Source organism: Numida meleagris, unplaced genomic scaffold (assembly GCF_002078875.1).
Source record: "Numida meleagris isolate 19003 breed g44 Domestic line unplaced genomic scaffold, NumMel1.0 unplaced_Scaffold202, whole genome shotgun sequence".
NCBI classification, from domain to species: domain Eukaryota; kingdom Metazoa; phylum Chordata; class Aves; order Galliformes; family Numididae; genus Numida; species Numida meleagris.
In genome coordinates this window covers 311,521-331,789 of record NW_018363819.1, presented here as the reverse complement: position 1 = coordinate 331,789, position 20,269 = coordinate 311,521, and the positions used below count along the sequence as shown (strand labels likewise).

Genomic DNA, 20,269 nt, shown 5'->3' with positions numbered 1-20,269 from the left:
AGGGATGTCCAGTGCGTACCGCAAGGGAATTTGATGCTGGGGGAGTGCAGATAGTGATTCTATGTATATATAGGCGTATAGATACGTATGTAATGTATGTTAATTATTGTTCGTTTGTATATAAATATATGTTAAGCATGATGTAGTGATGTGGAATAAAGGGTGGAATGTTATGGTTTTGTGATTTTTTGTTGTCGGTATTCCACATCATTACATCATGTAAGGTACGGGCAGTTAAAGAGTTAATTCCCCGGTTACTGCAAACTACCTTTTTTGGTGTGGCCCTCTGAGGGGGAGGGGAGGAGGTGCACTCCCCAGGGGTCTTTGCGTTAGAGGGGGTGGTGAAGCCACGTGGGAGACGCGGGGTCTGATCTTCCCAGCCCGGCGGAGAAAGCACGTGGTCCTCCTGCAGTTTACTGTGTTAGATTTTCAGCCTGTAAACCCTCTATCATAATTCTACTAGCCTCATTTTGATATATTTAGTAAAATTAGTTGTTCCTCCTCAGATCGGTGCCGCTGTTTTTGTGTTAGATCCGTCTACGGGTCCCCCTCTTCCCAGGTTACGGCTCTGCGGCTTCTCCGCCGCTTTAGCCGCCGGACCGCCCGGGGGCTGGCTCTTACCGCCGGCAATTTTTTTTTCTTTCCTTTCTCTTTTCTCGGTTTTTTTTTTCCTCTTTCGGGCCTGTCCCCCTTGTCACGGACGCAGACCCTTAGACAATACCGTGACATACATTTCAGCAGTGGTGACAGCAGGTCACCTCCACTGGTGCAGATTTTTATGAGTACAACATGCAAGGTCCTGTTCATTGCTGGTGAAAATACTAAGCTAATGGTGGTGACTGTGTTGAAAAATAGTGTTTTGTGGCTGTGAATTTACTGTATCAGGTAGTGATATTATGCTGTATGCTTATGTTGTAGTTTCCATGGAAATAAATAGGAGGCATTACTTTTGCTGTAATCTATGTATGTGGAGCCCAAGACATCTTCACTCAGCGCAGCACAGGCAAGCCAGAAGGTTGAACACCCATGACTTAAGTTTTCACTGACTATGAAACATTATTAACAGCCTCTTCTTTCAGGGAAGATCATTACTAAATTGTTCTGTTTTCTATCCTATCCTATCCTATCCTATCCTATCCTATCCTATCCTATCCTATCCTATCCTATTCTCCTCTTCTTCTATATGCTGTAACATCTAAATCAAATGTTATAATAACTGAAGGAGCAAACACCATCTTACAGTTCAACTATGATTAGTTAGAACGCCATTCAGTTTTTGCCCTAATGAAAGGAACATGGTAAGACAACTTCTAGCCTCCATTTTTGCAAGCTTCTAGCTTTCCATTTTCTCCTTTTGTTACCAATTTTTTAGATTTTAAAATTAATGTCAGCGGAATTTTTTTTCCTCTGTCCCACTTACATACCTATAAAATTTGTCTTAAAAAGAAATCAGTTTTAATCACCTGATTATTTATCTGCAGACTGCTGCAATCTGATAAGTAAACTCACCTTATTCCTAATTTAGGTGTGCTGACACTAAAATAGGATGATATAGGAAAATAAACAATAGGAGAATTGTTTGCTGAATTTTATTATAGGACAGAATGGACCATTTTCTTTAATGAGTTGAGGTAGTATTTCATTGTATAAGAAAGACTACTCTTTAAAATGGATAGGACGTATTCTGCTACTTATTACAGATGTAAATCAGGAAATGGTATACTGACCTTAACATCTTTTAGTCCTTATATAACTCGAATATGTCACTGCTTTAAAATCTCTTCAGCTTATCCAATATTTTTAACATTACAAGGAATTTTCTCCAACACTGCTATAGCTGAAGAGACACATGATTGGAAATAAAAATCCAGCAAAATACAAAAAATGAAAACAAATAAACTGCATGCACATGAAGCTTTGAAGGTGTTTTTAAATCTGTGTGCAGAAGACCTTCTTAAATTTTATAATAATGTGGCATACATGGCTATTCCACCTGGAGACCAAGCCTAATGTCCAGTTTTCATATTACTTTAACTCTTGTAAGTATTTCTGATGAGCAGCTTTAGCCAACCAGACTCTCAAAGGAAAAGATTAAAGCCTTTCTCCTATTTCCATGAGTTTTAATTTTGTGGGAAGAGAAGTTAAAATGGTTGAAACGGCAACATGAAGAATCACATCTAGCTTGGGAGGGTGATAACCAAGCATAGAAAACTTTAGATATTGACATGGTCTGACATTACTTCTGTTTGAATATGGCTGAATCAGAGGTTTCTGCACAAAGAGAATCCAGGCTTTGAACAAATTTCCTGGGCTTTCTGACAGCGAACATTACAATTGAGTGCTGCTATCAGCCCTTTAAAAAAAGAACAGAAGAAAAATGGCGTACAAGAGAAGTTCTTGTCCTAATAAGGTTGGCATATGAACATGCGTGTTGGAGGTGCCCATTCAAAATCCTGGATTTTATCTTAATGAACAGAAGCACTCCACAACAGGCTTGAACTGTCTGAAGGTAAACACTACTAATCAAACATGCAAGTATACAAATATAAAATATATAAAAAGGCAGGGAAGAGAATCTGGTATCTTCCTTAATGGACACTGTCTATTTGAACCTCAAACAGCACCTGTCAGTTACTCAGCATTTAAGCTCAGTATTTAACCCAGAATAGTAAAAAAAACATGGACAAACAAAAATCTTGGCAGAAATCACAAGCTTTTGAAATGAGAATAATTCATATCAACAAATGCTTGTTGTGAAACAAAACTGATGGCCAGCAGTCTTCATGCTTTTTTCTTATCTCTTTCCTGTTTTAATGTCTACATCATAATGAAGCTTCCTCTCATAAAACCTCCTTCACTGCCTGCACCAACTCCATGTCTTGCCTACTCATTTAATATTGCACCAGTTTCTTTGGTATGGACATATCAGAGAATGTGCTAATAACTTTTCTTGTACAGTCGTTGAAGTGAAACCTGGAACTCTTGGTTTGGTTTTGTTTTGTTTTGTTTTGTTTTGTTTGCTTGTTTTCCTTTTGGGAGTAATGATTGCTGTGCCCTCTTGGTCAATCTTTTTTTTATCCTTAATGATATTCACCTCCTGCTTCAAAAGTTGTCAAGTTCTCCAAATTGTCAGAGGCTACAAAAACAGTAGTGAGAGGAACAGCATACTGCACAAACCTAAGTTTTGTAGCAGTATTTATCCAGTAGTTGCATTTTCTACTGTGTTTTTGTTACTAGCCTGCAATCTCCAATTTCTGTTTGACCAAGCCAGGCTCCAGATGCAGCTTCAGATTAAAGTGTTTCTCTCTGCTGAGTCTATGCTGATTACTCTGATCTCCATCATACCAGAATTCTGAAGGCTGAATCACAGGGGAGGTAAGTTTCCTTGTTTGTTTGTATGTTTGTTAACAGCCTTGCTACTGTTTCTCATGTCCCTGCTGGATTACTGCACATCTGGATAGATGCCATTATGACCAAATGTTACTTCTCTGAATAGAAAATATACATGTTACCACACTTAATGGATCTGTGAACTGATGCACAGCTGTGCCTGGCGTGTTGGCAGAGGTAGCTTAGTGTAGATGAGTTGCGTGTTAGGCCTAACATGGTCTTAAACATGCTATCTGAGATGAGAGAAGCCATTCTTCAGGCTAATAGTGATCTGTCTGCATCTTACAGTAACGGATGGAAAACGGTGTGAGAGGAAATATGGCAATGGCACCAGCTCATCTCCACTACACTTAAAGAAATTATAAGGCTTTTATTTTTTTATTTTTTATAAGGCTTTTATTGGGAATAATGGCTGCATGACCTCAGAAGTCTGCTTGGAGTTTCCAGAAGTGTTCCTTCATGAAGCAACTCCTTTTTGTGCCAAATCCATGTTAATTTCACCACAAACGTGCACAAATATCGCTATAGGGGCCAAAGTGATGAGGAAGGCATGCTAACATTTAATCCTCTTTTGGTTTCACAAGAGACTTACAGAGATATTTCTTGGCACTTCTGAGGCCAAATTTATTATGTGCAGCCACAGTTCTTTAGATAGTTCTCCATAAGTGTTTGCAATACATAATCCAGTCTTAACTATTGTACAATATAATGACTCTTACTAAATCTAACTGAATGCATGTTAAGGAGCTTAAATTTGTAGCATTTCCTGACCACCAGGAGTGGCAGCTTTGATTCCATTACTCCTAGTTTTATCACTACGCCTCTAAATGACTGCCATGGGTAACTCATAATGCTATTAAATTAAACACTGATTTATTACTTAAATAAAAGACATCAGTGATTGTCAGGCTGGTTTGTTTTGGAAACAACATTTAATGGCAGATACAGCTGGTATACCTCAAACAGAGCTCAAACAAATGAAATGTGCTTTGTTTTACATGAAAGTGGACAAAAGAAAAACTGGGCTTCCGACTGTTTACAGTATTGTTTTTCAGATTATTATTTTTTTAACTCAATTAGCCCATTAATAGGCCAAATGGTAAGGGAATAACTAAATCCACTGCTGTCACTGGTGGCTGGAAATAGTAAACAAAACCATTATTTATACACATCACCTCCTGAGAGCCATGGTTTAAGAAAACATCCTATCTGCCGCATTATTGCTTTCATTTCACTGTGTGGTTTTTATCACTGCTGCTTTGTGCTAGCTTTGCTAGTCAGATATGGGAGTGATAATACCTTTCCTAAAAATTCAGTTGCAACAATCTCATTGACATCAAAGGGAGCACAAGCAAGAATGGCAATGTTTTCTCTTTTATGGCTTCCATTCACTCCTCCTAGAGTTCATCCAACACTGTAGTGGGTTCAAGCATAAATCCTGCATCTACTGTATTATATTTGAGAAGGGAGAAGAATACATACAAAAGACAATATTGTTGCAATGTAATTCTCTTTTCTGCAAATGCTGAAGTTAATGGTGATAACAATCCATCAAATTTTCAGAAGCCTTAAAGGAGAAATGTAAGTGACCCCAGAAATATTGGAATGCTGAATTACTTCCTTGTATGATTGCTGAACTTCAACACTTTGTAGTATTCACATTTCTTTGTTCTGACACCACCCAGAAACCTGATTTATTCTGCCTCTTTAAAAGTTGTCCACCAGGTGGCAGCAGAGTACAACTTTGAGACAAAAGCAAAGTATTGGTAGAGAGTTTTGCCTTTACTTCTTTCCAAAGAGCAGTCAACAGACAGTTCGGCTTTTTAGATCAGTTTCTTTTTCCTTGCCTGCTCGTGTTGAAAAAGAATGTGTAATGTACTGCCTCATTACATCAGATCTCCAACCAGTGTATGTCATCCCCAGTGAACGTGTTTCAGGCACCCTGTAACTCCAGTCCTTGGGGCCGTAGATGGCCCGATCAGTTTGCAGCCATCTTGTTTGTCTTGTACAGGGAGAGCATTAAGGAATTTCTGGGCAAACTCCCAAGGAGTCTCGGCATTGGCCTTGCTGCTTTCTCTGGAGCCTCTCTCTCTGTGGCTATGTGACTTCATCTGCAGTCTGCCAGCAGGTCCCTTTGCAGTGCATTCACATCCCCCAGTGCCCTCATGGTCATGTGGGGAATTGCTTATCAGTTTCCTTTCTCTGTCCTTTAGAAATGAAAACCTGTACTCCACTCAGCTTCCAGCCAAGTTAGCAGCTGCTGCCTGGCAGTCTTTAAAGACAAGGTATTCCTACAAGGTGCTAGTCTGGGGCTCTGAAGAATTGGGTACAACAACTTCAAAGCCTGCTGAGACATTTTCTGTGCCTGTGTAGACACAGATTACCCACAAGCTGTACTCTTCACTCATGCAATATTGGTGGCTAACTGATGTGGCATATTATCTGACAGTTTGCACTGAACAAGTAAATGCAGAGGGTCTGATCTACAGCCCAGGGCCATAGCTGGTGTGGTTTCCTCTCCTGATACCGCATGCTTGGCCAATCATGTGTCTTGGCTGCCCACATCTCACTCTCTTCCAAGGTGCATTATGTCAGTGCTGGGACTCAGTCTTTCCCATACCCTTCAACGTTTTCCTTCTCTCTTCTTTCCATGTGGCTTTCAACCACTGTGTCTCAAAACACATTGTAATTTCCCTGCAATAAGGACAAGTGTTGTTTTTTTTTCCTGCCCTGCAACAAACAGTAAATACAAACCGTAGTAAAAATTGAGAGTTTCTACTTCCACTATAAAATGCACTGATTTATTTCATAAATAGAGACAAAATGATCATCTAGTATTGTTCAAAAGAAAAAGCCAGTATACGGCAGGCAGACAGGAGACAGCTAGAGAGAAAGGAGTTATTCTTGAGGCTGGCTAGAGCAGCAGGCAGTATTCCTCAAAAGCCTGCTTCCTTCCCAGAGCAGAAGGAAAAGCTCAGGGCAGACTTTGACTCTCTGATTCATAATCTGCTTCCTGGGCTTCTCCAGTGGTAGCTTGGAAATGTCCTGTCAGGATGATCTCACAGTGTCAGACAAAGTGTGGCAGGGAATTCTGCCATGCATGGTATCTGCCCAGGAATATATGCACAAGTCTGGCATGGGGTAGCTGATACACTGATAAATTACAACTGACATATTCCTCAGGTAATATTAATAGGAGGAGTGATGCTTGACAGATCTGTGCAGACTGCAGGAAGAAGCTGAAGATAAAACACAGTCTTATGGTTGTACGTGAGCAGTTTCATTTTAACTTGAATTCTTAATACCAAGTGGAATAAGAATGAATCTTTACATTTTTGTCCCAACAATTATCAACATGACTTTTCTGCAGTACTTTCGTTAACTTTCATATTTCTTTAGTGGTGTTCATTTCTATACATTTCTTATTCAACATTCTACAGGAGGCAAAAAATACTATACAGCAATCACTGCCAAGAGAAAAGCTTCAGTCTTTGAAAATAACTGATTTGCATAATTCTTAACTGTGTTGGGCAAGAGGCTCCTTTGGTTTCAAAGAAGCTAGAGGACATGGAGAGTGGTGATCTATACCACTTCTACTTATGCTCTTGAATGCCTTAAAAAACTGCTTTCATACCTCCTGAAATAAATACATACACAATAGACTTTGAGGGGACTGGCTCATAAATTAGCCATTTCTACATTGTTTTCATGCATGATGGAGTTTGTAAGTGCCAAAATAAATCAGCACAATCCTACTAAACCTCAGCTAGCTGAAAGTCTGACAAAATATTTTCATAATCAGAAGTCCCTTTCATAATGAGACAGTAGAATATCCTTATCCTGAAGATCAGGAAACTGGAGTCAGATTTTTCTATGCTGGCAGATATGTAGTGGGGAAAATACAAGCCATAGGACCTCTTCTGAGGGTAGCATCTTGTCCTGTGGTATCACAGTTGTAAAAACACAGGCCTGCCACCTTTGCCTGTAGTTGCTACAGGGATAGATGCTGAAGTAGCTATCTTTACAAAAGTTTTTTCTTTTCTGGACATCAGCTGAGATAGTTTAAAAACTTGAGGACTCTTGGAATAATATTCTTTCATGTCTGCACCATAAAATCATCCAATAAGACTCAGTAAGAAAGGAGCTGTTTCACAGATCTATTGTTTTTCTCATGTTTGAAGTGTTAAACACTGTATATATTGAACAAACAACACAGCCTGTCTTGCTAGATTCAGAGGACTTTTTTAGGTGTATTCAACTGTGTCCAGGTCAGATGTCGTGATAAGTCCCTGAATGGAAATTTCTTCCTCACCTTACATCAACTTGGAAGTAAAGTGAGGGCATTCATGGCACAAGGCAATATGGTGCAGTTTGATAGCTCCCAGATATGTGTACCAAGGCAGAGCAAAGGCCTACAGAGCATCTCAGAATTTTTAACTGTCTCACTATCTGTGTTGCCAAAATCTGGCTGATATTGAAATAAGTTCCTTCTTCTATAAGTTCCTTCTGCAACTAAAACCATGAACTCACTGTAAGCCACTGTAACCTCCACTTCAGTGAAGACTTGAGGGGACCAGCTCCAGAGCAGAGGCTCATACCAGGGAATATTTCCCAGTGAGGCAATACTGCAGCTAGAGCTGCAAATTTAGAAGCATGGAGTCCTTGACAAGAAGCACCTCTGATGCAACATGGGCGGAGCCAAGAATCTCAAAACTGGCTGTTAAACAAGCCCAGGCACTGGGTATATTTGATCCTACCCTCCCAGCTGAATTGGATGTTCATGTCACTCAGGATGGCTTTGGCTGGGGCCTGTGGCAACGCCAGAGTACAGTTTGGACCCTGACTGGGTTCTGGTCTCAGGTCTGGCACGGAGCAGAAGAAAGATACAGCATGATTGAAAAACAGTTATTGGCGGCTTATTCTGCATTACAGGCAGTGGAGCCAATAACCAAAACATCTGAGGTCACAGTTAAGATAACATTGCCAATTCAGGGGTGGGTGAAAGATCTGACCCACCTTCCTAAGACAGGGGTGGACCAAGCACAGACAGTGGCACGATGGGTCGCCTATCTCAGCCAGAGAAGTAGTTTGTCTTCATCACTGTTGAAATTTCAAAAGATTTTAGGCCCAGTGACATATCACAGCGATGCGCCAAAAGAAACAACGGTCGCTCCACTGGAGAAGAGTCCCATTCAGGAGGGGGGATATCCCATTCCTGAAGAAGCCTGGTATATGGATGGGTCCAGCAAACGTAACCCAAGTAAGTCACGAGCAGTGGTGTACCATTCTTCCACTGACACAGTCTGGTTTGAAGAGGGGAATGGTCAAAGTAGTCAATGGGCAGAGCTATGAGCCGTGTGGATGGTTATCACCAAGGAACCCAGTGACAGTGCACTGAACATCTGCACAGATAGTTGGGCTGTGTATCAGGGGCTCATTCTCTGGATTGCATGGTGGACCACCCAAAACTGGACCATCCATGCCCGACCAATGTGGGGCAAGGAGATGTGGTTAGATGTGTGGAATGTGGTTAAACACAGAACCATATGCATCTACCACGTTTCTGGACAACCTCCCCTGCAGTCACCAGGAAATAATGAGGCTGACATGCTGGCTCGAGTACGGTGGATTGAGAACTCTCCATCTGAGAACATTGCCCACTGGCTACATCAGAAGCTGTGACATGATGGACAGAAGACGATGTGGGCAGCAGCAGAGGCATGTGTCAGATATCATCCAGGCATGTCATAATTGGGAAGCTTGCTTGAGAATGAGACTGAAAGCCTTGCCAGAGATGACTGCCCGTCTTGCCAGAGGACATAACCCTCTCCTATGGTGGGAAGTTGTCAACGGTTTACGGGCGTTTGGCCTGGTTCTGTGACGAATGGGACTGGGGACCCATGGACCCACGCCCCGGGAAAGGGAAAAAAGGGTAGGGAAATAGGCCTGAGAGCAAAAACAGAGGCAATAATCTGAGGAGAAACAAACTAATTTACTAAATAAGATATCGGAATGCAAAACAACACACTATAATACAATATAATTACAATTTAGGCTGTTAAATCCAATACAGAGAGAGAGAATGTCCAAAATCAAGGTAGGCTTTACTCTAATACCGACGATAAGATGGCTGGGGAGCGAGGTGCTACCAGGATGAGAGACGGGCAGAAAAAGAAGGGACCAGGTCTCGTGATCTGCAAGTTTTTATCTTTTCCCTCTGGGCGGAAATAGTAACAGAGGAGCAAAGTCCCCTGGGGAATGTAGTAGTCCTTCTCTTCTGAGAACCAGGTACATACAGTACATGATGTTATGATGTGAAATACCAACAACCGAAAATCACAAAACCGTGACAGAAGTTGATTATATAGGCCCTCTCCCATGATCTGAAGGGGCCATATATGCATTATCTTGTGTCGACGTGGCAAGTGGACTGATGCAGGCCTGTCTGGTACCAAAAGCAAACCAGGCCTACACCATCAAGGCTTTAACCAAGTTAATGGCAGCATATGGGACTCCAAAGGTCATCGAAAGCAACCAGGGTACATACTTCATGGGTGCGATGATACAGCGCTGGGCAGAGGAGAACAACATTCAATGACCATCTCATCTGCCATATAATCCAACGGTAGCAAGCCTCATTGAATGTTATAATGGCATCCTGAAGGCTGCTTTGAAGACGGACTCTCAGTCCCTGCAGGGCTGGACAGAGAGACTCTATGAAACCCTGTGGGACCTGAACGAAGGGCTGAGAGATTGCAGATCCAGTGCCCTGAAGATGCTGCAGATGACATGGGTCTCCCCTCTTAAGATCCAAATTGCAGGCACTGACAATTGGATAAGTCCCCAAATTGGTAATGAAAAAAACCTGCTCCCTGCCCCTGAGAATCTAGAACCCAGTACCCATAGAATAGAATGGCTTTGGAAGTTGCAAGTAGGACCAAGGTGGTGTGGTCTACTTGCACCTTGGGGAAGATTATTGGAGGTGGGAGGCTTGGTAGTCCCTCTGGTGATTGGTACATGGCCTACTGGCCATGTAGGGCCCCCCCCGCCCCCCTTTGGTACCTGATACAGTTATGCAGCCACAGATATCCGGCCAAAGGGTGTGATACAGACGGCCGGGATGTGCCCCAGTGCAAGCCCAAGTGTTGACTCAGGACAGGAATATGACCTGTATCTTGCTGTGGAAGGCAGACCTCCCTCTCTTGGTGCCAATGAAACACCTGTACTACTCCCTGTGAGTCTTCTGACTCTCTAGGATCACTGGAAGGAGTGAAATGTCATCAGAGCATTCCAGTGTCACTGTGAGATCAAGCACAACACCCGGTGATGGCCTATGTGGGACTGGTGGAGCATGAGATGGACCTGCACCAAACAACTGCATGCCTCCAGTAACGTCATTGAGCACTGGCCCATGAGAGAACATGAACCTCAACCATGAACCGATCATCAATAGTCTTACATTATGTCAACCTGCATTGTAATGGGCAGTTGTATAAGCTTCACAGTGTGTTGGATCTCTGTATCAGGGAAGGCTCACCCTCCAGCTGGCTCAATCATTGGTTCATGCCATGAAGAGGTGGAGTGTATGGGAACTGCTGAGTCATGACCTGAACCACTGATTGAGCACCTGGAGGAAAGACCCAGTCAGCCCTGGGAGCACAGGTGAAGGCAATTCACCCGTGTGACCAGAACCACAGACTGGCTCCACCCCTCTTAGGCCTCCTTTAAGGGCTGACTTCCACTGAGGAAGGATCTCTTTCTGCACATCCTTCCTTCGTGGGAGCTTTTCCCTGTGAGCCCAGAGTCCTCTGATACAGGTGAGCAATCTATTTCCCTTCCCTTGTTCCATCTTACTATAGTGCTGGTCCTTCCACTTCTTTGTAACGCCTTTTCCATCGCATTGGTCCTTTTGATCACAACAATGGTGATATTTTTTAGAAAAGGAGGAAAAAAAGAGGAACAACAGGTCAGGTAGTCAGGATGAATATATTCAGGATGAATATATGGTATTTCTAATTACGGTGAAGAGAGAAAGGAAGAAAGCATTTATATAAGGACTTGCCTTCCTCTCTATATCATATGGGATGTAGCTGAAGAAGCAGTCAGTTTCTGACACCTCGGGACAGTGCCAGCTGTCTCTGAAGAATAGAACTGGACAAGCTAAAGCAACACCATATACTTTTGTCTATTGTTTCCCTGCTGGGACAGATGCCAGAAACAGTCTGAACCCTGGCAGTGCCACTACTGTGATGATTACCTGGGAGATTAGAGTATACTCATACAATTTCCAACAGTCAGTGGCTCACAGAAATACATATAATTGTGTATTTATAAGCTTTTACATATATATATATATGCCTATGCTGACTTCATTTTTCCATTGTGACATCTAGTAATTTTACTGACATTCCTTTAATGATGACTGTAAATAAATATCTGACGTTGTGCCTGGTTCAGCAATACTTACGTACTGTGGTGCAGATAGTGTGGACTTGCACAGCAAGTTTTTCAGAGAGTTTAATGGGAGTGTTGAAAATTCAGACTGAGTTGTTAATTCAGTTCAACTTGAATAATTCTTGGGGAACTCCGAACAGACAAGAACATATTAGTTGAAATAATGAGTTTCTGTTTTCTTATGAAAAATAAGTAGTATTCAGATAACCCATCTAATTCAGGTGATTAGCAAACTGTCTTTATACATTTAGTTTTAAATAGATGGATAGGTGATGCTTTAGCAGGAACTTCAGTCCTAGCAGCTAACTGCATTCTACTGAGCTCTGTTTCAGTATGTCAGAATGATGGAGCATGCCACCTATCAAGAAACTAAAAATATGAAGTATGAAATATAAATGGATGTTTTCAGTATCAGGCTGCTGAACTGACTGGGGACTTATTATTAAAATGTGTAAATAACACACCATCCACATTATCCAGAGATCATGTTTTCCATTGTTTCTGAGAAGCATTGTTGAAGAAACCACTAATTTAAACAGTTTTGCATTGGAAAGGTAAAGTTGTGCTATACTAGGCCAATCCTTTTCAAGACTGCTTATATAACTCACCTGCAACCAGCCAAAACTAAGATATCTGATTTCTTTATATTATGTTTGGTATACTGCAGGCATTTACTTCTCCCAGTGTTGAGCCCTCTCAGACATGGAAGTGACTATTTTTTCTGGGTCATATTCATGTTTACACCACAGTGGTACATAACGTCATTGTTCAAGTGTGATACAGAACTATGGGATGTGATATTTCAAGTCAAAGAATAAATTAATATAGGATTAAACATATTGCTATTAAGAATTTATTGTATTCAATGTTTCTTTAGTTTCTAGGGCCTGAAGTAACTCCTCAAAGCCATGATGTCTATTTGAAGGGGCTTAAAGTAACCACAGTATTACCAAAGTAACCACTCTGGAAGAGTTCTTGTCAGGTTGAAGCAACTCATGGTCTTTGTAAAAGGTGTTCATAAAGCAGTAGGACTACTGGGATTTTTTTTTTCCCCTCTTCCTCTACTTCAATAACTAGGAAATGCATTTCTTCGTTCCTTCATCCACAGATTTGTCTTTCTCACTGCATTTCCTGAGAGTCACAACACAGAGTCTTAACAGAGATAGTAAGTCTAATGATTTCCATTTAAGTTGATTAGATGTTGTCATCAGAATTATATATTGTACATACGAGGCAGCTGACACAGAAAATCAGAATTACTTGCTTTGACATAATCTAAGTCTGTGACAAAGCTGAGAGTAGGACCTTACCACCAGTCTTCCCGGCAATATCTCCTTTCCACCTGGCATAGTTAACAAATAATAGCTAGTGAAAAATTAATCTTATTTCATGAAATATAATCTTTGCCATACTCTTCATGTGAAAGCAGAAATGATGTCAGCCTTGCTGACATGTTAGCCCTGCATTTTGAATTTTCAGTTTTCACCCAAGCGGTTTTTAATGGAAATGTTAGTAATTAAAACAAAGTGAAGCAACGTTCATCCTCAGTAGTCTTATCTATAGAGACTGCAGAAGAATTGGAGAGTTGAAACATGAATTAAAAAGAAACTGGTTATTGCTTTTCTTCTCGAACTGTGTAAGAGCATAAGGTATTTTCATTACATTGTAGCTATAGTAAATAATGATAAAAAAAATTACAGTGGAAGCACCTGAAATCAGAAAGTAGTGCTCTTAATAATCAGAAAGCCTGTTTTCTGTGCCTCTTATTCATGATGAATGAAATCAAAGAGTAAACAAATGTTGAGCAGTGGAAAATAGATTGTATTTTTAAAGCTGATACTGTAATAGTAAGTGGCACTGGTAGCAGAGACAAATACCTAAATACTGTTTGTAGAAGTCCCACTAGCACAAGCTTATACCCAGATAGAAGACTGATACTGTTTGGATTTTTCAGGGCAAATCTGATGGCAGGTCTGGTAAGCAGTTATCAAGAGCATTCAATTCAAGCTGCTGTGACAGCTCACCATAACAAGAGTAAGCTGTATTTTGTTTGTGCCTTTGGGTTCTAATACATTCATGTAATTCTTTCAGTGTGTGTGGTGGCAATCCCTGTTGAAATGAGAGCTCCTGTAATATCAACAACTGCTGCTACTAAATAACTTTAAATCATGTTTGTATTGCAACTCTTGCCCTGTGCCTGTCTTACTAACCTTGCAACAGTAATTTTCAGGGTCTAATGTTGTATAAACTTCTTTTGCAATAACTCTAGCTCACTGATACAGAATCCAAAAGCCCCCGGATGCTATATTAATAAATACAGACTTTTATGACATTCTTTTAGAAGACTGATCCTTCTAAATGAAATTTTGGCTCAGTATCTTAGCTCTTTAAAGCCTTTATTCCTGAGGGTCTGACTTTAACCTTCCTCTCACAGATTATATATGTAGCTTGAGTGGCATGGCTGAAATACACAGTGTGATTCCTCCGGATTAAGTATGATGACAAGTATGATAAGTTAGGTTAGGTTAGTTAGGCAGTTTAGACTTTTATTATCCTACAAGAGTTTTAACCCCAAGAGAAAACATGTTACAAATTCTCTGGGACAGGCAACGCTGTGTATGCTGCATGTGTTATCACTTAAATTACAATAAAGACTCTAGATTACGTGATTATACTAGGGTTCAAGGCCTTCAGTTCCCCGGGGTTAAAAATATGTTAAAAATATGCATGAGGAGACAAAATAGCATATAGATGTCAGAGCAACATCTAGGATTTCCATGCTATCAGTCTTTCAAATTTCCAAAACTTTTTCATACAGTATTTCTAAAGGATTCATTAAGTTTTTTTTATGCTGTGACTATACTTCTGCCCATTTATTTTTTCCACAGTTTTTTTTGAAGTGCTCTTCCACTCTTGAAACTGACTTTCAATTTTAGGCATTTTATTCTGTGTAGTGAAAAAGCCAAAATCTTTCTTTTCTTCCTTCCTACAAGCACTGACCAGTGAAAAACAGGCAACCTAGTCTATCATATGGCTCAAACTCTATAGTCAGCCGTAAAGCCTATGTCAGGCTAAAAGCAAAGTTTTATCTGCGTGCCCCCATTTGCATTCATGAAGTTGCTCAGGTATGACCTATCTGCAATTACAGAGCATCTCTTTATCCCTGCAGAATGGGATGCACAGCTGGACACTATAATGGAAATTAGCAGCTTGTCCATGATTGATGAGTCAGGGAAAAGCTCAGCCCATCTACTTGCTGGACCAATCCCACAGGAAATAGAACAGATAGTATTCTAATACTTGTATTAGCAGGTAGCCCTGTGCAAGAAAATCTCATGAATATAAGATGACATCCCTATATAATCAATTTTCAAACCAGATTTGTATTTAAGTAGAAATTCTCTCAGACAAAGATACAGCAAGAAACACTATGTGTTGCTTTCGTCTCTCTCTCTCTTTTTTTTTTTTTTTTTTGCTTCAGTAACACACACAAATTCCAGAAAAAAAAATGAGCCTTGTGACATGCAGAGACAGCAATCTTGTGTTTACTTCACACATTACTAAACATAATTTGAACACAGGGTCTGGCCACAGGTTCATGGTTCCTGATCATACTTTGTGCTTGGTTCTGAAACTCCTGCTAATTCTCCAAGAAAACAGGCAAGCTCTATTTTGATTGCACACCTCATTAGAAAGGTTTACTATGTCCTCTGAATAATACAAGGCAAGCCCTATGTTTTCTAAAATCTTGAAATCTAATTTTCATTTTCTTCCTTTCTGACTGCTGCAAGGAGCTTGGTGTTACTGCTTAGACAAGTTTGAAGGGGAAAGAAGGCAATGCAAGTGTGGGCCACATCAAATTGACAACTGGTATTCTGGAGTGAGGAGATGAGCATGTAGGCACCATGCTTCAGCATAACAAGGGTAGACTATGACATATCTCCAAGGGACACTGGGACAACTATATTAGTGAACCTGTGCTGAGATGAAGAATGAGAAAATCAATGCATGTGCTAAACAAGAGGTTGAACTTAAAGGCATATGTCTTTTGCTGTTGTCATGGTTTTATGATTTTGTTATTTGTATTCCACATCATAACATCATGTAGTTCACTGGGAGTTTAAGAGTTAATGCTTCAGTTCCATGGATTGTTCATATTTCTGTTCTTCTCAGAAGAGAAGAAAAACTACATATCCCAGAAGACTTCCACTGTTCCTTTTCTGTTTAGACGGAAAGATAAAACTGCTCACAAGTCATGAGACCCTCTTTTTCTTTTACTGCTCATCACTGTGGTTGTGTGCTCCCTAACTGTCTTGTCTTTAGCATTAGAGTAAGGCTTTCAGTTTTGGACTCTCTCTCTCATTTTATTTGATTTATTAGCCTCAATTCCGATTATATTGTATTATATTGTGTTATCTTGCATTATAATATCATACTTCGTAAATTAACTTTCCTCCTCAGATTGACAGCTGTCAATGGTAACAATCTCTTGCCCTTCTGTTGGTATAAAATGGTAATATTGAGTCTTGTCAGTTCAGGTGGGAACTCTTTATGGTATAAAACAATGTGCATGTAATCCTGTTACACAATAACTGCGGAAGAGAACTTTGGACAAATGTGTGACTATTTCTACCTCATTCAAATGGGAACTTGACTAATTTTCACTATTAGTTTTAGTTCCTCATGCAAATAGAATAACATTTTAGAAAAATAATAGAAGAAGAATTTAGAATAATTTTATAGAATAAAATTTTGCAGTTTCCAACTCTTGAGACCCTATCATTACTCTTTTGAAGTTTCTTTGTAAAAGATTCAGGTCCTGAAGGCACAGGAATATGTAGGATATTTAACTCCTTCCAAAAGAACAAACCAGCAACAAGGAAAAGGAAAATAAGAAAAGAAGAACAGAAAGAAAATGGACCTATCTTTAGTGATTGAATTGGAACATTTTTGAAAATAGATGCATACTCAGAAACCAGAATTCAGTGAAAGAAACTTACTTTTAAAGAGACTCAATCTCATGCTGTTTGCATTTGCAATATTGTAATATAGTAATTTGAATGACACATTAAGAGTTTTTATACTCTGTGTATACTGAAAGAAAAGTACAGAGCACACTTGCATTAAACAGCTGGATGTACAATATTGTTATGCAACATCACATATTTATCCTATATGAACTTTTCAAAACCTTTCCTAAAGCTCATGTCTATCCCAAATGGGATTTAAATCCTGCATAGTGAAACTGCAATGAAGCACACTTTTACTTGCTGTTGCAAAACTATAATATTGCACCAAAAAATTCCAAAACTTATCATTATATACAGCTGAATACCATGAAGATTAATTAGACTGCAATTATTGCAGCTGCTACTTTTTCTACATAGGAAAAATTAATAATCAGAATTAAATATATAGTCACAAATTTGGAAACTGCTTACATAGTTGCTGTGCTCAGAGTTAACCATTACTAAACAAGAATAATTGAAAAGAAAACACACAGACTGTAGAATTCACTAAGTTAGCATTTCCTATCTACCACCCAAAAGGATGCTTGAATCCCTTTGTGCTGCCGAGTCCTTTCAAAATAATATATGATAAAATAATAAACTTCTCAATGAAATGTAATGCAACAAGCAAGGAACTATGACTGGCAACTTTTTTAGCAGACTAAACCTATAAAAGAAATGTCATTCAGTGCTTGGTTATCATTTAATATCTCCAATTTATGAGTGCTCAGAAGTATTGTTTTTTCATTATGTCAGCAAAGATTTTTTTTTTCTGATTCTCAGATGTGCCCAGTAAAGAGCAAGAGAGATACGGGCAGTAGATCTGCATATCCTTTCATGTCTTCTGAACACTACACTGGAGTATGGGTGTGTGCATACAATATCGTAAATTAAAGTAGCTCCAGGGATGGCTGCTCGCATCTTCCTGTGAAGTTGTTCCAATTCTCCAGTTAAATCTCCATAATTTCTGCTCCTGCTAGGCTTATTTTCAGGCTTAGAGAGAGCAGCAAGAAAGAAAGAAAGACCTCCTACGATCTTCCTTCTAGTATCTCTCTCGCATGGACTTTACCTCTGAGAATGGCCCAGAATTAAGATCCTATCATGAGCAGAAAATTCAAGTTCCCCATATCCAGAAAGTTAAAAAGAACAGTAGTCCTGAAGAAGGCTAGGATTTATCTGAACTTGTCCTGAAATGTGGAGCTAGTCCAGTTTTATATTGCTTAAGTATTTGCTCCATGTTTTAGACAAGCATACATCAAAACTCACATACATTCCACTCCACATAAGTACCATATGAAATGTAAGATGTTTGGTGATTATATAGATAACATTATTATTTTCACTCTTGCTAGACTTAAGTTGCAAAATGTTCATAGACCCTTCTCATAAGTGTTGCAGGATACGTGACTTACAAGTTTCATTAGAATATGATCTGAACTTGCCCCATTTGGTTAACAATTGAAAAAAAAATGCAAAGTGCTTCCCCTCTGATGCTCTGAAAAATGACTTCATAAAATAGCAATGTTTATTTCCTTGAGAGTTTCCACATTCGATATGTTCAACTGAAGTACATAGGAGTAAAAGAAAAACATGAGCTTCTTTTCCAAACAGCTCAAATCCAAACTTATGTTGTAAAATCTCATTCCTTCTTTTCAGTAAAGGAGTGAAAAAGAATGTAGAAATTCTAGAAATTCAGAAATTCATACTTAACACCTTTGCATATCTACAGTTTTTTACCTCACTTGAATTGTCAAGGTTTTAACTGAGTTAGTTTGCAATTGTATACATGCTTAGTTCTTTCTCAGGACACAAGCACTTTGATACCTACAAGTCAAGCATAAACATGATTTAGAAATGAAAACTGCCATTAATGAAAAGAAAGAAGATGAAGATGAGACATCTTTAAGGTGGTGCAAAAGATATACAATGAAAATGGTGGAAAAAATGAAAAACATATTAGGTATATTTTATAGTTCTAGGAGGTTAGTTATGTTTAAATATATCAGGAAGAATACTGACACCTAGAGCAAACCTTTTAACATCTCTTGGAAGAGATGACCTTAAAACATGTTAATTTTTCAAAGAAAGATTTCAGTAGCACAGTTCTACCCTGAAATTTGTCCACATATATATCCAAGAATATTTTAGAGGCTGAGATAAAAGAAGCTTATGAACAAGATGCCCTTGCAAATAAAATCAAATTTACAAGCTCAGAAGTTGTGCAGAAAGTTGCAAATCGCTTTCAACTCAGTGTCTGCACACTCTCATCAAACAAGGTTTTAGTTACAAAGGCCTACAGACAACTTGAACTCATGAATTTTGGACTTACTGCACAGGCTTAACGTTAACTTCTCCTCCCTGAGTGGCATAAAGTTGAAGTTAATTACACATGCGATGACTGATATGAAGGAGAGTCACATACAAGGGGGAACATGTATTTGGACCAGGAAATCTGTAACCTCCAAGTACTTCAGCTGATGAGGAAAGGAGTAGGGACCATTCAGTCAGGAGATAGGGATGAAAAGGTGATATACCCTCTGATATCTTGAGAGACCCTACCGGGAGAAATGCTCACAGTAAACTCTCCCTTTGAATAAATAAAGCTGAAGATTTTCCTCTGTCTCTCTTTGAGATAAAGATAATTGAGTAAGTATATTTGAGTTAATAGGAGCAGCTCTGAGATACAATGCCACTGATTATACCCCCAAACAGGAAAGGTTGGTAAGAGCATTGGAGAGAGCAGTGGACTACCCATTAGGTTGCTCCTCAGGATAGACAAGCAATCTGTCTTTCCTTGTTGTCCTTTTCAGTCCAAAAAACCCCTTCAGCTTTTCTAGAGATCAGAAAAAATTGCCAATAAAATTAAATGTAATACATTCTGACTATGCTGAATGATCATCAATTTTCAGGTCTATAATGTATATTTATTCGAAATCAGTTGACTATAATGCTTAACTGGATTTTTTTTATAGTATTAATAGTTATACAATCTAAATAATCTCTAGAATAAGCAGAAAATCTTGAAGTCTTAAAATATTTTATTCTAATATCTTGCTGCATACTGAACCAAATGATACACTCCATCTTGTAAATCAGAGCCACAGTAAAACAACGAAGCACTTCTGCAGTGATGTGGTCCATTGATACTATCTTGAGAGCTCAGCAAAGAAAACCTAGCTCATGATTCAGGAAGGGTGCAGAATTTTTATATCTGTCTGTAGAAGCTGTGGGTTTGTATTTATTTGGTATTTACCATTGTAATAGTCACAGAACATAGGACAAAATTGGAAGGTACATTTCAGATTGTTGCCTTTTAAATGAGTATGAATATAAAGGCATTACTCCATTGCAATTATAAAAGCTTCAGAAAAGAAATGATCATCACATAAGCCTGTAATTAAGACTACTTTAGTCTG

The 20,269-nt window shown here is 39.3% G+C and overlaps 1 protein-coding gene and 1 long non-coding RNA gene across 2 annotated transcripts in view; one reads left to right on the top strand and one right to left on the bottom strand.

The window, feature by feature from the left end:
• CNTNAP2 (contactin associated protein-like 2) overlaps positions 1-20,269 on the bottom strand; it is a 435,310-nt gene that overhangs the window by 128,862 nt on the left and 286,179 nt on the right. The window lies entirely within an intron of this gene.
• Positions 1,480-20,269, top strand: part of LOC110390797 — a 35,835-nt gene continuing 17,045 nt past the window's right edge. The window contains exon 1 of the long non-coding RNA XR_002433888.1: positions 1,480-3,375. This is a non-coding gene — a long non-coding RNA (uncharacterized LOC110390797). The remainder of the gene's footprint in view (positions 3,376-20,269) is intronic.